The sequence below is a fragment of the Dipodomys spectabilis genome, unplaced genomic scaffold (assembly GCF_019054845.1).
Source record: "Dipodomys spectabilis isolate Male_0828 unplaced genomic scaffold, ASM1905484v1 ptg000105l, whole genome shotgun sequence".
Taxonomy (NCBI): Eukaryota; Metazoa; Chordata; class Mammalia; order Rodentia; family Heteromyidae; genus Dipodomys; species Dipodomys spectabilis.
In genome coordinates, this window is record NW_024870782.1 from 2,274,761 (window position 1) to 2,296,805 (window position 22,045).

The window sequence follows — 22,045 nt, forward strand, 5'->3', positions numbered from 1 at the left end:
GTATCTTGTCTTATTGCTGTAGCTAGGCATTCTAATACTAGATTGAAGAGAAGTGGAGAGAGTGGGCATCCTTGTCTTGTTCCTGAGTTAAGAGGAAATGGCTTTAGTTTTTCACCATTGAGTATAATGCTGGCTGTAGGTTTGTCATATACAGCCTTTATTGTATTGAGGAATGTTCCATGGATTCCTAATTTTTCCAAAACCTTCATCAGGAAGGGGTGTTGGATCTTGTCGAATGCTTTTTCTGCGTCGATTGAGATAACCATGTGGTTCTTATTCTTGCTCCTGTTGATGTGAAGAATAATATTAATTGATTTGCGTATATTGAACCAGCTTTGCATCCCTGAAATGAATCCTGTTTGATCGTGGTGTATGATTTTTTGGATGAATTGTTGAAGTCGGTTGGCCAAAATTTTGTTGAGAAGTTTTGCATCAATGTTCATCAAAGAAATGGGTCTATAGTTCTCTTTCTTTGATGAGTCCCTGCCTGGTTTTGGGATGAGGGTTATGATGGCTTCATAGAATGTGTTCGGTAGTGAGCTTTCTCTTTCAATTTCATTGAAGAGTTGGAGGAGAATTGGTGTGAGCTCTGCTTTGAAGGCCTTGTAAAATTCCGCTGTAAAACCATCTGGTCCTGGACTTTTCTTAGCTGGGACGTCTCTTATTGCTGTTTCTATTTCAATGCTTGATATGGGCCAGTTAAGATAGTTTAACTCATCTTGGTTTAGTTTTGGCATGTCAATATTTGCTAGGAAGAGGTCCATTTCTATCAAGTTCTCAAACTTATTAGCATAAAGTTTTGAGAAGTATTCCCTTATAATGTTCTGAATCTTGCTTGTTTCCGTGGTGATGTTTCCATTCTCATCTCTGAGTTTATTAATTTGGGTGTGTTCTCTTCTTTTTCTGATAAGATTTGCTAAGGGTCTGTCAATTTTGTTAAGTTTTTCGAAGAACCAACTCTTTGTTTTGTTGACTCTTTCTATAGTTTTTTTGGATTCTAATTCATTTAATTCTGATTTAATTTTGATTATTTCTTTCCGTCTACTGGATTGGGGTTTATCTTGCTGCTCTTTTTCAAGGAGGTTTAGATGTGTCATTAAATTGTTAGTTTCAGATCTCTCCAATTTGTTGATGTAGGAGCTCAGCGCTATAAACTTGCCTCTGAGTACTGCCTTTGCTGTGTCCCAGAGGAGCTGGTATTTTGTGTGTTCATTTTTGTTGAATAGCATGAACACTTAAATTTCCTTTCTAATCTCTTCCATGACCCACTCATGATTCAGCAGTGTGTTGTTCAGCCTCCATGTGATACCGGACTTTCTTTGGTGGCTTTTGGTGTTGAGTTCTAATTTTATTCCCTTGTGGTCAGAGAGAATGCAAGGTATAACTTCAATGTTTCTGAGTTTAGACAAGTTTGCTTTGTGGCCTAAAATGTGGTCTATTTTAGAAAACGTTCCATGTGCTGCTGAGAAAAACGTGTATTCTGATGCTGCTGGGTGAAATGTTCGGTAAATGTGTTAAGTCTAGTTGATCTATGCAGCTGTTTAGATCTGCGGTTTCTCTGTTGAGTTTTTGCCGAGTTGATCTATCTAGTGGGGAGAGTGGTGTGTTAAAATCCCCAACAATTAATGCCTTTGGATCTATATGGGATTTGAGGGAAAGTAGTGTTTCTTTGATAAATTTGGGTGCTCCATTGTTTGGCGAATAGATATTTAGTATTGTAATATCCTCCTGAAAGAGAGATCCTTTAATTAGTATTTAGCGACCTTCTTTATCTCTTTTCACGAATTTTAATTTGAAGTCTATTTTATCTGATATTAGGATTGCAACTCCCGCCTGTTTATGCGGTCCGTTTGCTTGGTAGATTTTGTTCCAGCCTTTAACATTGAAAATGTGTTTGTTTTTACGGGCAAGATGTGACTCCTGCAGGCAGCAGATAGAAGGTTCTTGTTTTTTAATCCAACTAGACAGTCTATGTCGCTTAATTGGAGAGTTCAGTCCGTTAACATTAAGAGATAGGACTGAGAGGTATTTGGGAGTTCCTGCCATGTTATCTACCTTCTTGGGGGCTGTGAAAACTGAGTTCTTCCTATGGTTCTTGGATTCTCAGTTTGGGTGCAGTTTCTTGGCCTTTATTGCGGTCTTGTTGGTTTTCTATGTGTAAGACATCTTTAAGAACCTTTTGTAGGGCTGGTTTGGTGGAGATGTATTGTTTCAATTTTTCTTTGCTATGGAAGGTTTTTATTTGGCCTTCAGTTATGAAGGAGAGTTTAGCTGGGTACAGTATTCTTGGTTGATAGTTGTTTGTTTTTAGGGCATGGCATACATCATTCCAGGCTCTTCTTGCTTTGATTGTCTCTGCTGAGAAATCTGAGGTGATTCTAATTGGTTTCCCTTTATAAGTGATTACCCTTTTCTCTCTGACAGCTTTAAGGATCTTTTCCTTGTTCTGAGTTGATCCTGTGTGGATTATAATGTGGCGGTGGGATGTCCTATTCTGGTCTGGTCTATTTGGGGTTCTAAAGGCTTCTTGTATCTGGACAGGCCTATCTTTTTGCATGTTTGGGAAGTTCTCTGCTAGGATCCTGTTAAACAAATTTCCTGGACCATTAACTTCTGTTTCTAGGTGCTCCTCTACACCCATTATCTTTAGATTAGGCCTTCTGATGGTGTCTTCCAGGTGTTTGATAGATCTATCATATTTCTTCCACTTGTCTTGGATGGTTGTATGTTCTTTCTCTATAATATCTAGGCTGTCTTCAATCCCTGAGATTCGATCCTCTGCATGGTCTAACCTGCTGTCAAGACTCTCTACTTTGTTTTTTATCTCTTTTCCTTCTAGTTGGTCAGCTTTGATGGCTTCAAGTTCTTTGTTGAAGCTCTGTTTTAGGTCTTGTATGAATTTCTTTACTTCTTTAATTTGGTGTTCAGTGTTTGTCCTCAAATCACTTCGTTGATTGGTTATGGTTTCTTTGGGCTCCCATTCCTTCTGTTGGGTTCCATTCAGCATTCCCTTTGTGGTCTCCCTGACTTCCTTCAGCTCTTTGTTAATGGATTCCATGAATGCCTTTAGTGATCTTTGTGTGTTCTCTACGTGGTCTCTCAATTCCTGTATTACTCTTTGATTAGCTTCCTCCCGTTCGTGGGATTCCTGCAGATCTCTTTGAGTGTTCTCAGCCTGCTCACACCATTCCTCCCTTTCTCTTTGAGTATTCTCAAGTTGTTCACACAAATCCTGTATCAGTTTTTGAGTAGCTTCCTCACGCTTATGATATTCCTGTATAAACTTCTGGGATGCCTCCTCTCTCTCCCTGTCACGCTCATATAGAGTCCTTTGTACGTTGTCAAACTTTTCATTTAACATGTTTGCCAGCAGTGTTTGTAGAGCTGTTGGGGAACTGTCCTCTGTATTATTCATTATCTGTTCTAACCCCTGATTATCAAGATTGGGAATTGAGATACCTGGATTTGCCATTTTTCTTGTGTTTTTCCGGCTTACTCTGCCCATTTGAGATGAAGATAGCACCAGTTTTGTGCTAGAACACTATCTTAAGGCAACCATCAACCAAAGTTTGCATTTGTACAGTCAATAGTCTACAGATACAATCTAGTTCAACAGATACATCTATTCGACATCAAAACTATATGTTAAAGGGCTTCGAACTGCAGAGCAGAATTTGGAAAACCAGAAATTATTAGGGTTAGGGAGAGATGTGGGTAAAAAATAGGAATAGATTGGTGAGGGGAGGCACAGGGAGAGTTAACTATGTCCTAATCACAATGCAGGAAATAGGTTGGGTAGGATGCAAGTGGAGAGAGAGAGAAAAAGAAGAAAGGGAAAGGGGAATGAAAAGAGACCAGAAAAAAAAATAGAAACGTAAAAATTAATGTTATTTTAGAGATTAAAAGACCATTTATTTATAGAGGAATATGAATATGTTTAGAGAAAGGGAGGGACATAGAGGAGGTGTGAAAAACTTTAAAAAAATTCTTAAAATATTATATAGGTATAAAAAGGTAGTACTGCTATTAATGAATTTAAGTCTCAGAGGTTTTGAATTGAGTAATAAGTTTGTGGATTGAGTGTGTACACAATGGGGGATAGGGTCTACTGTTTAACTACGGGTTTATCTGTGGATGTGCAGGACAAGGATTAAGTCACATAAAGAAGAACAAAGAGGAAAAGATGGAAAGGATACGGAAAGTGAGAAGAAAAGATCAGAAGTTCAGTAGAGCTAGACAAAAAACAAAAAGTTAATTAAGAATGAAAGAAAAAGAGAAAGAAGACAAGAAAAGAAAAGAAAACATACATTCATGTATTCCTAAAATAAAAATTATAAGAGGAGAAAAAGAAAGTTAATGGAAAACAATTATTATTTCAGAAGAGGCAAAAATTAAAGATTAATAAAATTTTTAGAAAAGCAAAAACAATTTTTTATATATATAAGGTAACAAAAAACAAAAAAAAAAACAAAACAAAAAAAAGAAAAAAAGAAAAGAAGAAGAAGAAAAAAATAAGTTCTTTGATTTTTTTTTTGGGGGGGGGAGGGGTGGGAAGAGTCCTGTATCTCCCTTTTGTCTGTAACCAGAGTCTGGTTGGAGTCTCTGGTCAGCTTGAGGTCCTGTGGCTTGATTGGTTTCTTAAGTCAGTTTGTTGAAACAGGCAGAAAAATGCTCTGCTTTACCCAAGATTTTGAGATCCCCCTCCCAGGTTAGTTTACTGGGAGGGTGATCTGCTTTGAGAATTACAAAAGAGGGGGATGCACTGATGAGGGTAGGTTCTGGGTAGAGTTGAGGTCTTTCAACCAACAGTAGCTTTTCCCTGGGGCTATTTTGTGAAAAAAACTCACAGCACCCAGCCTGGAGGCATTCTCAGGGTTTCTGTTTTTCAATTGATTGTGGTGGCTGCTAGAGGGAGGGGCAGCCTCTGGCTCTGGTTACCCGGTGAGGAGAGCCACTCCAATGGCTGGCGCCTGAGCTGGGTGACTTTTCCCTGGATGGAACTGAGTCTGTGAGGTCACTTCGCCGTTAAGTTCTTGTGACCTGCTAAATGACTAGTTTTATTCCAAGGCCTGAGCTGGAGCTAGCCGCTCCTCCGAGCTTTGTCGGTATCCAAGATGGAGATCACCGGTGCTGGGGGGGGGGGGAGGGGTGGCCTTCCCTCCTCTGCTCCCTGAGAAGGAGTGAGGAAGTGGGGCTTCTACTCACGCCGAGTCTTGGATCCCGGGTCGTCTCTGGTCTGCAAAGTGCAGGATGAAGTTGTCCGCTCCTTGTCGGTTCTTGCTGGTGTTTAGTAGAATCCGCTCGTCCGCTGCGTCTGGCTCCTTCGTCCCGGACTGTGTCTTAGGTATGCCCCTGGGGCGGTGGTCTATGCTGCGACCCTGCCGCCACAGTGGCAGCTGCTGGCAGGCACTCAGATGTGTCTGCTTGGCTTCCCCTCTCTTGAGTAACTCTCTGTCCTGTGATGGCACACTTGGTGTGATTCTCTGGCTTGGGACTGTTCACTGGAACTCTGAAACTGTTTTCTATGCAAGAGCTTGTTCAGATTCCAGCTTCTCCTCCGCCATCTTCCCGGAACTCCCCCGTATCTTAAATTCTTATCCAGAGATTGGGCAACAGCCCACTCATTTGTGAAGGTTTTTTTCCTGATTATTTTAAGGAGGAGGATAGTTCATGGGACAAAGATGACAAGACTTTAGTGAAGAATTCTTTATAAATGACAAGCTTATTATAAAAAAAAAAACAGGAGCAAAGTTTTCATATTTAAAGCTTACATTCCTTCAACTATAGTATTTTTCTATAATAATCATTGAATCATGAGAAGACAATGCAGCACCTCTTCCCTCCTCCCCCGCCCCTCTGTCATAAAATATGAAAAAATTTTCAAAAATACTCTCTTATCTTACAAGAATGTACATCTCCAAAAATGTCTGACAATATGTGTAAGGTTTATTTTTCAATACTTGTATGATTTTCCCACCTCTAAGTACTTAGGTTTTTTCCAGATGACAGCACACTGGGGCTTCAAGAGCAAAGAAGACTAGGAAACAAAAAACAAACAAAGTCCTACTATGTAGTTGTCAAAAAAAGATACATGAAGTACATGGCATGCTGAGAGGGCCCTGAGAGGCAAAATGATTTCTGCAGGATGAGAGGAATAGTGACAAATAAGGCATGGATCTGACCTAGGAGGTGTTCCTTGAGGTTGAGAGCATGATGATTCCCAGACCTAGCTGAGGATGTTGGGATTTGACAATGTTCACATGTGTATAGAGTGATGTATGAGGGAAGATTTCAGTCTCCAGTATGTCATTGGGATGGTCTTATGTGAGCAAGCAGCTTAGATCATTGGGCTCTGAGAGATGACACTCTCTACCTAACAATGGAACAGAATATGGAACTCTGAGTGCCAGGCAACTGTAACTGACAGCTCAAGCCAGCTCAAGTGGCCTGTAGCTCAGGAACAAGAAAAATATTCCTGTGTTGTTTTCAAAGGTCAAGAGACTCAGGTCTCAGGCATAAGAGGTGTGAGTGCCTCACTCAATGCTGCAGACATTGGATCAGTGCAAAAACACGAATCCATATTCTCGGGCCTTTTTATAAGAAGAAACCAAGGAAAACCCAAGGCAATTCAGGCCAGTTATAACTGACAGGAAACCTATTTAATCTCATCGTAGCCCACAGTACAACCTTCTTCTTGTGTGCTTTTATATGTGTATACTGAGAAAATATTTACTTTGTACTTTTCAATCCACTCTATTACTCATTTTAAAGTGTACTCCCAATTCCACGTTTCAAAAATCCATTCTTTTTACCACCTCCGTGTGACAATGAGTCAGCCCAAACCCTGAATGTGCCTTATAATATAGGGAGCTTGGAGTCAAGCTTGTTTGAAATGCTGGTAATGGACCTGGTCCCTGCTTACCAGAATGGTGATCTTTTCTATGTGGGAAACATCCTTCACCACTATAGAGTAGGAGACAATGGAGCAGTTGCTGGATATTGTTTAAAAAGTGAGTGCTCCTCTTTCAAACAGGGCTGATGAAACACCCTGGCAGATGATTGGAATACTTGGTACCTCTCGGAGACTGTTTCACTAGGGTCTGATCACAGGAGCTTGTCTTGAGACAAAGAAGTTCACTCCATGGCTAACTCCTTAGGAGTGGGCTGTCAGAACATTTCATTTGCCACAGAAACTAGTGGAGCCTTAGCAGTTTGCTTGCTGAGAGACTACGATTATAGGAATGAGCCAGGGGCACCCACGTCCACCCTCACCTAGGAAACCAGTATCTTGGAGGCATTTGAAGGAATATAGACAGAAGAAAGAATGCAACTTGAGCTTGAATTCGGGGCCTGAGTGCTGTCCTGTTCATAGTACTCTATAATTTGATCCCCAGGTCCAGGTCTGGCCTTTGGCTGGTTAATTGAAGTATCTTTATAATTTTACAAATTACACTGTGTTCAAACAGTGATCCTCAGATCTCACCCTCCTGGTTAGTAGTATTAGAGGCATGAGCCATTGTGCACTTATTTGGACAGATGCATATAAGCATACTCACTGAATTTTCTTGAAATTGTGTAGACATATCTTCACTTTTTGTCTGTCATGTTTACATTACTCTGTGGGACTTAACCAGTGCCATGTGTATCCTATTAGTTCAGAACAAGGAGAAGCACAGAAATTCTCCTTCTCTCCTCCCATTGGTACAGATCCTTCTACCGAAACTGAGAAGAAGATGAACAAGATGAAAAAGAAAGTGGACGTTGGGACAATTAGAAGTTATGTCCTTGAAAAATGGGTATCTTTGAGGTTTCTGATTCAAAATCAACATTCTTCTTTGCACACCAGTTTTGATTTTCACCAGGGGGTTGAGGTTTGGCACTTCACTGGATAGCAGATTACACATCGTGAATGCGGTTGCTGTTGTGTACTCTCATGGATGACAAGGAGGTCTGTGTATAACAAGTCAGATTCAGTGGGGAAACAAATTTCTCCTCCTATCACGGGGTGAATTTTAGAGTATTGTATTTGAGAAATTGTGAGGAGCATCCTGCTTGTAGGAGTCTCTTCCCACCTCCCAACATGCATGTCCGCCAGAAAAACGCTATAGGCTCTGGATGTGGTGGGTGGGCTCTCATTTTCCTTGTCTGCACACAGCATGGTTTGATCCATCTTTCCTATGTGGATGGACTTCTACCATGATGATTTCTATGAGCACAAGTACCATGACACCATGAAAGAACTTACACAGTATGTCAAGCTCAACATGCCCTCTTCAGACTTGCTCTTCTGCTCACATATACTTCTGGAGCAGCTGGAGGAACGCATGATCCTTCAGACCAAGAAAAAGAGGAAGAAGTCCTTGTTTAGATGCCTTAGGCCTGGTGAGTGTGGATGGAACCTGGGTCTCTAGGTCTGTGCCTGATTGGCCAAGAGCCCTTAGTACGCCCCAGTTTGGTAAAATGTCCTTTCATTGATATACTTTGTCAGGTAATATCTGTTCTCCTTTTGAAAGAACTTGGAAGTAATCACCCATTAGAAACACCCTACCTTCTCATCAGTGTTCAGACCAAACACAAGTTCTACAGCTTCCCCCATTAGATCCTCATGAATGTTTAGTCACACCTTAACTTCTACAGTTCTAAGACTCCTGAACCTATTTCCATGCTCAGGTTTGCATCACCGTAGAACAACTCCTGCAGAACTCCAGATAAAGAACCCATCAGTGATGTTATCTATGGTGACTGATAGACATAGGAAGCCATCACTAATCTCCAGAAAGCATGTGAATATAGAGGGCTTTATTTTTTAATTTGTGGAAAGGCCCAAGCAAGTTTTGAGTCTTGTGGACATCTCACTGGTTCTGAACACCACATGTGATGCAGGTGCACGTGCACATACAACCAAGGAAGAAGATGATCCAGAATGTCTCCCATTGATATTCACAATTCACCTAGATCGGCGCCAAACCAGTCAAAAAGACTCGTCTTGGTGTGCAGGGTAAATGTGTGCTAATGGAAAATGACCCCAGTCTATGTTCAGGAAAATCAATAAGAGAGGTCCAAAATCTAGATTCAGTTGAGGAAAGAGAATCTTTCCTCACAGAATACCCAGACCAATCTGTCCTCTTGCAGGGGATCCAATATCCAATTAAGAAATTAGAACCTGTCCATCCCTGGACTCAGGAAGAAAATCCTGTCTTTAATGAGGAAGTAAATCCCTTTGAGTACTCAGAGGGAGAATTTCTGCTTGAAGGCAACTTAGAGGCCAATCTAGACTTAGAGATTCCATTCCCCCTTCCTGGAAAAATCTTTATTTTCCTTTTGTTCTGATTGTTGTAATGTGTTAATTCTATTTAGTTTTCTAACTTTATTAAAATGTCAATGTTTTTGATATATTGTAGACTCATGAATCCTAAATATGTTTCTTTTTAAACCTACAATCTGAAGCATCGTGCATATGTGTGCTATTGGAGGGAAAACACAGAGTGACAGGGGGCTGAACAAGAGAGCCTACTGTGTATAAATGGAACTGTTAAATGCACAGGAAGCAGCAAAGAAGGCAGGTCATGCCTGGCTGGGGAGATAAGGTGGCTAGAAAAGGTTTTGGGCAGCAGATAAGATGTCCTACAAAGCTATTCTGTCAATTGGGACAAATGACATAATATTTATAGTGGTATGTGGGACATTCTTCCAACAGTGAGTTCAAATCTGTATAGATTTTCTTTGTGCTTTGGGTAAATATGGAAGAAAAATTTGGCTCCAATAATATAAAAATCTACTTATGGTTGATATTTGACAAAATATATAGGAAATATTTATACTGGAAAGTAAAAACCATCATCAATAGAAGAAAGAAGGTTTACACAGATGAACAAACACAAAATCAGGAAGGAAAATAACACAATTAAATCAGTTGTATGTAAATACATGTTATATTCTTGATGTTATATATAGTATATTATATAATATAAAAAATTGAATATGAGTTTTCAAACTACACAGGCATTTAAATTTTTAGTCTTAAGTAATTATTTCATAAAATATTAGTGTAAAATATTTTTGGTGAAATACAGCTATAATTTGATTATAATTATATGATTATATGAATATATATTTGTGTGTTTCTAGATCTAACACTGATTATTAATAGATGAATAAACATATACATATATTTGTATATATCTGTCTATGAAGTGAATATAATGAAACTGACTACACTATGTATTAAAATGCACCTATGACTTGAGTCCAAGAGACTCAGGCCTGTAATCCTAGTGATGTGGGAAGCTGGATTCTGAGGTTTAGTCTCTCTTACCCCCAAGGCCTTAGATTTTTAGAGGAGGTCTGGGCCCTTCAGTTTAGCAAAGGGACATATATGCAGTGGGATCACACTCCCCGAACCCAGAGGAAAGTCAGTAGAAATCAGGACAAGCCTCTTATGACACTCTACTCAGTTTCTGTACCAAGATGGCTATCTGTAAAACATCAGAGAAAAAGTAGGCATTCCCTCCAAAAGGATCTAAAAAGAGCCTTCTGAACTATAATCTCTGACTATACTGAAATAAACCTTATTTCCCTTCCCAAGCTGAAAACACATAGAAATATGGCAAGGGCTCACGTGAGATGGACAAAGACTTACAAATTCATAAAATAATATATTCTGTTTCAGTAATTCAATGACAAATCACAAAAGTATGTCTTGAATTTTTCTTTTTTTTAAAGGAAATGGAAACATACTCTGAATGTATCAGGAACTGAGTGACTGTTTGGTTGCTGATTTGTTGAATGCACTCCTGGGCAAAGGAGACACATATATGGAAGAAATTATGTGGGGGTGAATATCCTCACACAGCTTCACAAAATAATGGCTATAACTTCTATGATGCCACAGCCACCTTTGCCATAGCAACAAATAGGTGTCAGGCACTGGTTTTGCCCTGAAGTGGACTCAACCACACCAACAGGCACAAAGAATGAGAGGGAATGACTATTAGCCACCAGACTTCAGCTTGAAGAGCTGTCCTCACCAGAAGCTAGGATAAATTTAGCTGGGCAAGGCTGATCTCCATGTAAGACTCCTGAACACTAAGCATTAGACACTATTATAGGTATTGGGGAAACAGAAGTGAATATAGCTCTCTGCTCACCAATTTCATGCTGAAATGAAAACCAGAAATCATAATGATAATTCCTATAAATCAGAGACATGACATTGGTGATTTCGTAGCAACAACTTCACAGTGAAGATGGGAGGAGACAACCCTGAACAAGAGATTGTTGATATGAGAGCCATCATCCAGGCAATTATCTAGGAGCAGGTACTTCAGGCAGTAAGAACAGCAAGTACATCCCCCATTGATGAAAATGGACCTGACTTACTTCAGAAAAGGAAAACTGCACTGACATGCTTGCTTGTGAAGTAAGAATGGAAATGTACAAAGAAGCAAAAAGAGGTCAGAAATGAAGATAGGAATAAAATAGATAGATATGGGATACTGTGGATTACAAGATGAAAAGTTCGGATTTTAGTATAAAACTGACATGACCCACTGGAAACAAGTGCTAAATTAGCAGTCGAACACATCTGATTCACCGAAATAATACTTCTACAATGTGATTCTTGCTGGGCTCTGGTGGCTTACAATTGGGATCCTATTTACTCAGGAGGCTGATATCTGAGGATGAGTTTTAAGGAATCCCAAAGAGGAAATTTGGTAAGACATGTCCAATTAAACACCAAAAATATGGATATGAAGCTATGGTTCAACTGGAGGATCACTAGCCTTGAGGAAAAAAACTAAGAAACAGCACGGAGGCCTTAGGACCAAAACCCAGGACATCAAAAACAAAGAAGCCAACAAATAAAATTTGGTGCTCAGTCATTCATCACTTAGCATTCTCGTTCAATGTATTTGGTATGAGTCTTGGAAATTATATCCTTAGCAAATGCTCTCCCCAGATATTTTGCTTCATTACCAACTTTCAAACCCCTGGCAGCACCAATGTCTCCTCCCAGTTAGCATAGAAGTCAACCATTGGAAATTTGAAGATATATATTTTTTTTACCATAAGAATTCTGATCATCTTTCCACATAAATCAAATGAGTAGTAGCCACATTCCACTATTCTGAATGTTTATAATCCTCCTTTGAGTTAATAAGCATTAAAGCTTAAAATTCTAGAATGGTTATCAAATTACCTCCTCTTACCTCCATTTAAACAGTAAATCGAGAAAGCTGAGCTGTGCTTCAAATGGTAGAGTGTTAGCATCGCATATTAAAGCTAAGAAACAGTACCTAGGTCCTGAATTAACCCCAGTACTGCCCAGTACTGCCTCTCATACACAAAATAATCATGATTACACCACAGGATATGCACATGTTAACAAGGGATATAGATGAATGGAATGATGACATCAATTACCTCACCTTTAGTCTCAAGCATTCTGTACAGCGTAGCCCAGTCTGTGAAAAGTCATAGGTGAAATCTTTCCTCAAAAGCAGCAGATACATCCTCATTTCCCTCTGCACATTTATATTATTTATACACACATATAAGGGCTATATTTTCTAACTAATTTTCTTTTTTTTAGGGTGGGGTCTGGTCGTGGGGCCTGAACTCTGGGGCTGGGCGCTGTCCATCAGCTCCTCAGCTCAAGGCTAGTGCTCTACCACTTAAGCCACAGTGCCACTTCCGGCTTTTTTCTTTTTGCTTATGTGGTGCTGAGGAATCGAACCCAGGGCCTTGAGCATGCAAAGCAAGTGCTCTACCACTGAGCCACCTTCCCAGCCCCTTAATTTTCTTTTTTATTGTGAAAATACTGTACAGAGAAATGCATAATCTTACACACATGCTTCAGAATTATGTGCCCTTGTTTAGGTTTCATAGGGAGCACAATATATCCATCCTCTGGATCATTCTTGTAATCTTAGCTGTTCACAAGGATGGTATCTGAGGATGACAGTTTTATGCCAACCCAAGCTAATAAATCCTCAAATTCTTATCTTCAATTAAGTAGAAAAAGCCAGAAGTGGAGATGTGGTTCGAGGGGCAGAGTGACAACATTGAGTAAAGCAATCTAAGCAAGAGCTCCAGACCCTCAGTTCAAGCTTGAGTACTGGCCCACTAGTACTTCAAAAGCCAACCTCCCCCCAAACACCAAACCAAAAATATGTCAAAATATTTGTAATTTGTGAAGCAAAATCCAATGAGGAACATAGTTGCTAGTTTGTTAAAGAGTTGGCCGGGAAACCCCAAATTCAACCTGTGTTCAAATGACATAACGAAAAAGCAACCAAGTAAAATTTCCCAGTAAAGAAACTTCCTTAGTATTCACTGGGACCCCTGACAAAGATACATTTTTCTATGTTTTTGGAAAATTGGTGTTTTTTTTCAGTAAGGTAAATAGTATAAACTTTTTCTGTAAGTTATAGGAGTCATTGGAAGCTCCAAGTGAAGTGAATGTACAACAAAAAGCATACAATATTACAAGTTTCTATGCCTCTGTTGAGACACTAGAAACTTGTTATAGTGTGGCCTCTTGGAAAGAGAAGGGGGATGCTCAGCATCACTGGTCATAAAAGAAATGCAAATCAAAAGCAAAATCACATTTAGATCCCATTCACCCCAGTTAGAATGGCCATTATCAAAAAAAAAAACAAATAATAACAGATGCTGGGGTGGATATGCCTCAATGAGAACCCTACTACACTGATGGTAGGAATGTAAGCTGGTTTAACCACTCTGGGAGGCAGTATGGAGGTTCCTCAAAAGACTAAATATAGAACTCCCTTAAGATCAAGGAATCCCACTCCTCACAGTTATCCAAATGATCTCAAACTAGGGCACAATAAGCTACCAGCACAACTATGTTCATTGCAGGATTGTTTACCATAGCTAAGATATGGAGCCAACCCAGTTGCCCTTCAATAGATGAATGGATCAAGAAAATATGGTATATTTACAGAATGGAATTTTATGCTTCTATCATAAAGAATGGCATCGTTCCTGTTGTAAGAAAATGAAAAGACTTTGAAGGAATCATACTAAGTTAATCAAGCCAATCCCAAAGAAACATGAGCCCTATGATTTTCTTCACTTGCAATGATTATCATTAGCCTATTACTCCTGAAAGTGGATCATAGTAGCACAGGAGTTTTATGAATATATACATGACCATACAAAATGATGCTAACTTAAATGAATGCTAATACATAGAAACGGCACGTCTTCTTTTGTTTCGTTGTTAAGCTTGATGTAACCAATGTACGGCAGATAGTTCATTTTTCTTACTTTATGCTATTTTTCTTCTCCTATTGGTTTTATCCATGGCAATTCCCATCTGTGATTCTGGTACCCTGCATTCTGTATATTCATTTATCTGATTGGGGGGAGGGAAGGGAAATAACAAAATGCTGAAAGAAGTTTAAATGGTGATGCATTGCAACAATGATATTCACAGGACACTATGGCAGAAATTAACTTTCCAACGGGGTGGGGGGATTGGAGGGAAGGGACAGAGGAAGATAAACACTGGAGTGGGTAACAATGTTTAATGAGAAATGTAACTTACTCATGTAAATGTAACCCCTCTATACAGCATCTTTATAATAAAATAGATTTTTAAAAATATAAAAATTAAATTTTTTCATAATATCTCAAGCTGATACCAATGGAACTTCTGAGTTCGTATCAAAGAGTTTTTCAGGACTATCAAGAAGCTAGTATTAAGTACATATAACCACAATTAAGAGATAATGAGAAAAGTAGCGCTTTGTACTTTGTTAGATGAATAAAAGAAAATTTGTTTTTGTTTCTGTTAACATAGAATATGTGTTTGTTATCTGCACTGTTCCCAAGTCAGACTAATTTCTTGTCCTTAACTTTCTTTGGTATGTATAACTTGGACATGTAATCTGAGATATAAGTAGTATTCTTTGTTCAATTTGGAGGCACTCCTCCCTGGTCAAGAAGTTAGACTGGAAGACCCTTCACACTTGCTGTTGTTTCTCTCACACAGCTTAGGAGTTTGAGGAAATGACTGTAATTAAGTGCCTCTTACTAATAATAATTATTGGTAGAATCTGAAAACATGTTTGGGTAATAAAATAGACTAGAAAAAGGTTAAGTTTGCTATTTTATATCACTACATTTCTTTTCTTCTAAGTATAGAAGCCAGACTTACCCTAAGAGAAGAAGCAAAATGGCTTATAGAGCTCAGATCATTTCTTTCCACAGCAGATGACAGCAGCAGAAGATATACAGGTCCACAAGTGGCACAAGGAAGTGAGAGTTTGATTTCTCCTTAAATCTTAGGGTCGAATGCTCAATGAGGAACCCTATGGACTGATGACAGATTAAGGACGTAATATTTCCTGTGTTGTTCCATCTTAGGAAGCTGTCACCAGTCTCCCATCACACTGTAGGTGCCACGCCTGACTGGTGACCTTGGCTGTGTCCTGAGAATGTCCAGAAAGGTTCTGTGATGTTCACTGGAGAGTTAGGATTATACTCTAACAGGACATACAGGAATGTGGTAATAAGGCCTGAGTCAGGGTTTTGTCAGATCTAGATGATTTGTAACAGTCACTGCTGTCTTCTGGCTAAGAATGTGGATATATTATCAGGGTCTTGCACACAAATTTATCACAAGTGTTAGTTTGCACCATTTCCTTATGAAAGACAACAAAAGGTCATTAAGGCCATCTGACATATTCTCATCAATATTTACTAGGTTAAAAGCTATATAAAATCAAGTTCATCATGAAGAAAAAAACAAGAAAAAAACCAAAAATGTTTTTCTGTACATATCATATGTGACAAAGTATTAAAAGTTAATGAAGCTGGGAAAGTTAAATGGATTTCTTTTTTTACTATGGTTGCAACTGTCTTTTACATTTCAAGTACTTAACAAAAAGAATGTAAGCCAATCACGGCCAGTGGTACACACTTGTAACTCTAGCTGTGACCTGAGGAAAGTGGATTATAGCTAGACCAGGTTAGGAAAATCTGTGAAATTTTGATCTCCAATTAACCATTCAAAATCAAGAAGTGAAGGTTGGTTCAAGTGGTATACGGCTACCCTTGAGTTAAAAAACTAATGGTCAGCTCCCTGAGTTCAAGCTCCATTATACACACACACACACACACACACACACACACACACACACACACACACACACACACACACACACCACACACACACACAGTTACCCTTGAATAAAAAGCTAAAAGTCAACTCCCTGATTTCAAGCCCAAGTATTTACACACACACACACCAACACACAAACACATTTTATCTCAAAAATAGCCAGTGACCAGGAATCAGAAACAAGATGATATTTTTCTTTATTTTCTTTCATTTTTGTCATGTTTCTTCATTTATCTCTCTTTGAGAAGTTAAAGGAGTCATATTAAAGTGAGACAAATGATGAACATGTGCAACAGTGGTATTCAATTGGTATTATATTGAAAATGACCTATGCAACTTATTTGTGGGGAAGGATGGGAAAACTAAGAGATGAAGGGAAAGGGTAACATTCTCCAAAAAGAAATGCACTCTGGGAAGTAGAGCTGTGGCTCAATATGAGTGCCATTCTTCAGCAAAAGAGCTCAAAGGCAGTGCTCAGGCCCTTGGTTCAAGCCTGATTACTGACTGAAACAAAAACAACTACAAAAGAATTGTAGTCATTACCACACGTATGTAATTATCCCCTCTAAAGCAAAATAATGATAATAATAATAATAATAATAATAATAATAATAATAATAAGAAGAAGAAGAAGAAGAAGAAGAAGAAGAAGAAGAAGGAGGAGGAGGAGGAGGAGGAGGAGGGGGAGGAGGAGGAGGAGGAGGAGGACAAGGAGGAGGAGCAGCAGGAGCAGGAGCAGGAGGACAGAAGGAGAAGTTAATAAAACCAAACCAGTGAGTGAAAAAAATTGAGAGAGTAAGGGAAGGGGTGACATTTCAAAAAAGAAATATATCCATACCTCACTTATATGACTATAAACTCTGTGTAACTCATCTTTGTAATAATAATACAAAAGAAAAAAAGACAGAAATATAGTGCTGGAGGCATAACTCAAATGGAAGATCCAACTAATATGTATGTGATACCAAGTTCAAAACCCATTATCAATTTCCCCTTCAAAAATGGCTCTTCTCATCATGTGTGCTTTGCCTAGCTTATGAACAGGGGTGCAAACAGTTAAAGAGAGAGAAAAGTAAGCTGTCAGGCACAGAACTGTGCTTTTAAGGAGAAGTACTTGCTAGAACACAGGTTGACTAGAACACATGATGACTCCATGTTTTCTGAAATAAACAGACCTAGTTGAACTGGAATACAGGCTCCACTGTATATGAGATAGGGACTCAAAATTAACTAAACTCTCTGGATCTCAAAGTCTTCATAGTTAAAGTGAGCATAACAATACATATCTCACATTATGAGATATGGATGTCATCAAACCTGGAGTGGGTTTTATCTTAGGTGTGTGTGCAACACTCAAACACTGCTGGAAGGAGTATAAACTGGTATGATGTTTACTATATTACTTAACAGTAATACAGCAACTATACAGCTCATGCCTGTTATCTTACAAAAGAGGCAGAGAAAAGAGGATCAAGGTTCTAAGCCGGAACAGGAAAATGGAGCAGACTCATTTCCATTGACCTCTAAAGAAGCTTGAGGTGGAGTTTGGTTCAAGTTGTAGAATGCTAGGGTTGAGCAAAAAGCTCAGGAACAGTGTGCAGGCCCTGAGTTCAAACCCTAGGACCAGCACAAGCACACACACACACCACACAAACACACATACACAAACACACACACAATTTTGTATGCTCCTATCACCCCACTTAACAATACTTTCCCACTTCCAAGCTCAAAAGTTGTTGTTGTTTTGTTTTGTCTTAAAAGGGACTTGCTGTGTAGCTCAGGCTGCTCTTAAGCTTACAATCCTCCTGGGTGCTGTGATTACAGGCATATCTACCATAATTGGCTTCACTCAGTAACTCTATAACATTTTTTTTGCAAGAAATTCATTCATACTCATGAAGATATGTGACTTAAAGCTGTTCATATTAATATTCTACTGTACAAAATGTAAATAATATAGCTGGACATGGTACTATACTACCACATGGTAATGCCAGACACAATTAGGAGTTGAGGAAAGCTAGATTTACACTGCAGAACCTTGTCTCCAAGGAAAGGAAATCTATAAATATAAATCTACTATGAGACCTATAATATGTTAAATTTATATAATGGAAAAAAATTAATTATTGTTAATGGAAATAAAATCTTGGCAGAAATTTTAAATACATACATATGTATATATATTTAAATTTTGAGAAATAAAATTTAAAGTGGTATTATCTGCATTTTTCAGTCTGTAACCTACCCACTTACTGACACATTAATTTCTGTTTAGTCTTCACAAAACACTGTTCTCTCACATAAGTACAAAAAACGCAAAACAAAAAGTACAAAAAAGTGCATTATCATAAATGCAAATATAGTTTATTCCCTACCATAATAATTTGGAGAAAACATGCATTAAGTTAATGGCACTGAATACTGCTCAAGAAGGGGAGGCAAAGAGAATGTAGATTATGTCTGTGTGTTTGTGTGTGTGTGTATGTGTGTGTGTGTGTGTGTGTGTGTGTGTGTGTGTGAGTTCCATGAGTAAATAATGGAGTCAGAAGTAGACTTAATATTCCTGTTTAGTCTTTTTGCGCAAAGCTGATACTCTACCACGAGAGCCACATCTCCACTTCTGGATTTTGGTTTCTCAATTGGAGAAATATCTCAGATTTTTCTACATAGGCTGCTTTAAACCAGGATCCTCCGATTTTTCCTCTAAAGTAGCCAGGTTTTAAAATATGAGCCATAGTTGGACAGCAACTACATTAATATTTTTGCATGTTTGAATGAATTTTAGAGTAAGACATAGATGTTACTTTTGAGAATGTAGGAAAATAGTAATTAATATTTAAGAGATTTTAAAGCATACAAAGCTGAGAATAGAATTTAGCTGAGAATAGAATGGAATAAATCAAAATTACCTATGATAGATTTCAGTCTGTGCACAGAAATAATTGCACTGTTGGAGCCCAAGGCCATCAGATAGCTGAGCTCCAGCTGGCTGCTATGCTCATGAGGCCAGCTAGTGCTATTCACAAGAATGTGATGTTGTTGGATGGCAGGGATCAGCTTCAAGTTCTGATCCTGAAATATTTCTATTGATCTAGAAGTGGAAACACACCAGGACAGAATGTGATTAAAATGCAGAATGCAAAATCCATTGAGTCCAGGGAAGACAGAATAACTCTTTCTATATCTGAAAGAGTATTGTCTCACCAAGAATCCTGAGCCAAATATGGTGGTCAATGTTTGTAATCTCTGAACTTGAGAGGATGATTTAGAAGTTAGCTTGAGACCAGCCTATGTTTTAGGCCAACAGAAGGACACATAGTAAAATGCTATCTTAAAACAACAACAACAACAACAACAACAAAAGTCCCAATAACTGGGAATGTGGTTACTGGTAGAGTGCTGGCCTCCCATGCATGAAGCACTTGATATGATTCCTCAGTATGACATAAGCAGAAAAATTGGAATTGGTACTGTGGCTCAATTGGTAGAGTGCTAGTCTGGATCAAAGATGCTCAGGGAGAGGCCCCAGGCCCTAATTTCAAGCCCCAGCGCTGGCAAAATTAAACAACAACAAGAACCAAATGCAAAATGCTGTTTGTTGAAATAAATATGTTGAAGAATTGTTGATGCTCACAAGAAAATTTTGCTGTAGCCATTCATGATGAACTTTGTTAGGAAAAAGTAAAATAAATTAATGAAATATTATCTGGCATTAGACAAGACATAGTGAGATCTAAAAATGATTGCTGCCGATGGTGACTTGACACAACTAACATTACAGATACACTTTCTAGATTGTAATTTTTTAAGGATACAATCGTGGGGTTTTTTCTTTTTCAAAATAATTTTACTGCCTGGGGCCAGTGGCTCACACCTGTAATTCTAGCTACTAAAGAGTCAAAGCCTGTCCATGGAGGAAAATCTGTGGGTCCCTTATCTCCAATTAAAGGTTCAGAAAATGTAAAGTGGCATTGTTGCTCAAGTGGTAGACTTGAGCTGAAGAGCTGAGGAACAATGCCCAGACCCAGAGTTCAAACACCACAAATGACAAAAAATAATAATAGTAATAACATTAATTTTATTGTTACTATTAAGGTGTTATATATAAAGGCTACCATTTCATAAGTTTGTTTCTTTGCCCAAAGAACACATATGTATCTTCATTGCCAACCACCAGGATTTGGCCATCTGCTTTCCAGCTGATCTCTGGATGTAGAGGGAATGTGTAATACAAAGCAATACAAACCAGTTCTGACTATAAATAATTGTTTTCTGCACATCCTCAATATCAATGATGATAACATGAAATAAAAAATACCTTAGTTTAAAACATTCTTTAGACAAGTTAAAGAAATCCTGAGAAAAAGTATTTTAAGAATAATTTCAGAGGGGGAGGATTTAAAAAAAAAAAGAATAATTTCAGAGAGCTAAATCTCTGGGCTTAGGTTCTGTCTCTGAAATTTATTACTCAAGGCTAGTGCTTGCACTTTAAGCCACAGTGAAGCTTCCACTTATCTCATGGTTAATTGAACAGAAAAGTCTCACCAACCTTCTTCTTCAACTTGGTTTTGAACTAGGATCTAGAGATCTCAGTCCTCTGAGTAGCTAAGATTATAAGCAACTGGCTAGAATAATTGCTTACCTGAGACAGAAGCCAGTTAGTATTAATTGTCAATCATGTTTAACTTTGTAAAATAAACTTTACTGAAATGCCTTACAGAAGAAATAAGGAAAAAAATGTGTCTGTGTGTTACAAAGTTCTTGCTAAAAGATATACATTTTACTTGTTTTTTTTTTCTTTCAAAATTTTGTGTTTTCCAGAATCATACCTTATCTTTCCTTGCTGTTTCTTTAGTTTATTTCATACATGCCCACACCTTCTTCAACTATCATTTCTTTATGTGAAGAGCTGCACATATCTATTTTCAGTCCAAATTCCTTGTATGCATCTATCAACCACATATTCAACTGCCATAAAAACTAGTGAAACAATAATCACCTCTTTACATTATTGGATATTAATGTGTATGTAAAATTTAGGAAAACAAAGAATAACATCAACAAATATAACTAGATTTTAATACTAATGTTAAACATAAATTAAATGTTGATTATTTTCTGAGCAATTTAATAAAAACATTAAGGAAAAGAAATCAACTATTTTGAGTGCTGATATTGTGGTTTAAACTCAGGATCTTACCTTCTCACTTAAGCTTTCTCCCTAATGAGTGTTGCTCTATACATGAAACGCAGCTCCCCTTCCAACTTTATTTTGGGGATTATATAGAGATAAGAATCTCATGGAATAAAAAATCAGTTGTGTCCCTATCTTGGGGTTCATTTTAATTAGCATCATCTTATATGGTCATATGGTACCATGTACTAGTTACTACAAGCAAAGGAAACTATGGGAACTACGTTTATTTGGGCCTGGCATATTTCACTTAATATAATTTTTTTCACATCTTTCCATTTCCTTACAAATGGGGCGATGCCATTTTTGATAGAGGCATAAAATTCCACTATACACACACACACACACATACATACATACATACATATATATATATGTATATATATATATATATATATACATATATATACATATATATATATATATATATATATATCACGTTTTCTCTTTTTTTATTGGGAAAATACTGTACAGAGGGTTTGCACTTAAATGGGCAATGTATTGAGTACATTTCTTATCAAGAATTGTTGTCTTCTCCTTTGTTTCCCCTTCCCATCCCTTTCCATCTCTCCTACCCCGAATCCCCCCACCCCAAGCCAAAGTAGTAAAGTTCGTTTTTCGACATAATGTGTTGAACATCTCATTGTTGCAATGGGTCCACCTATATCCCTATTTAAACAATTTGGTTTTCCCTT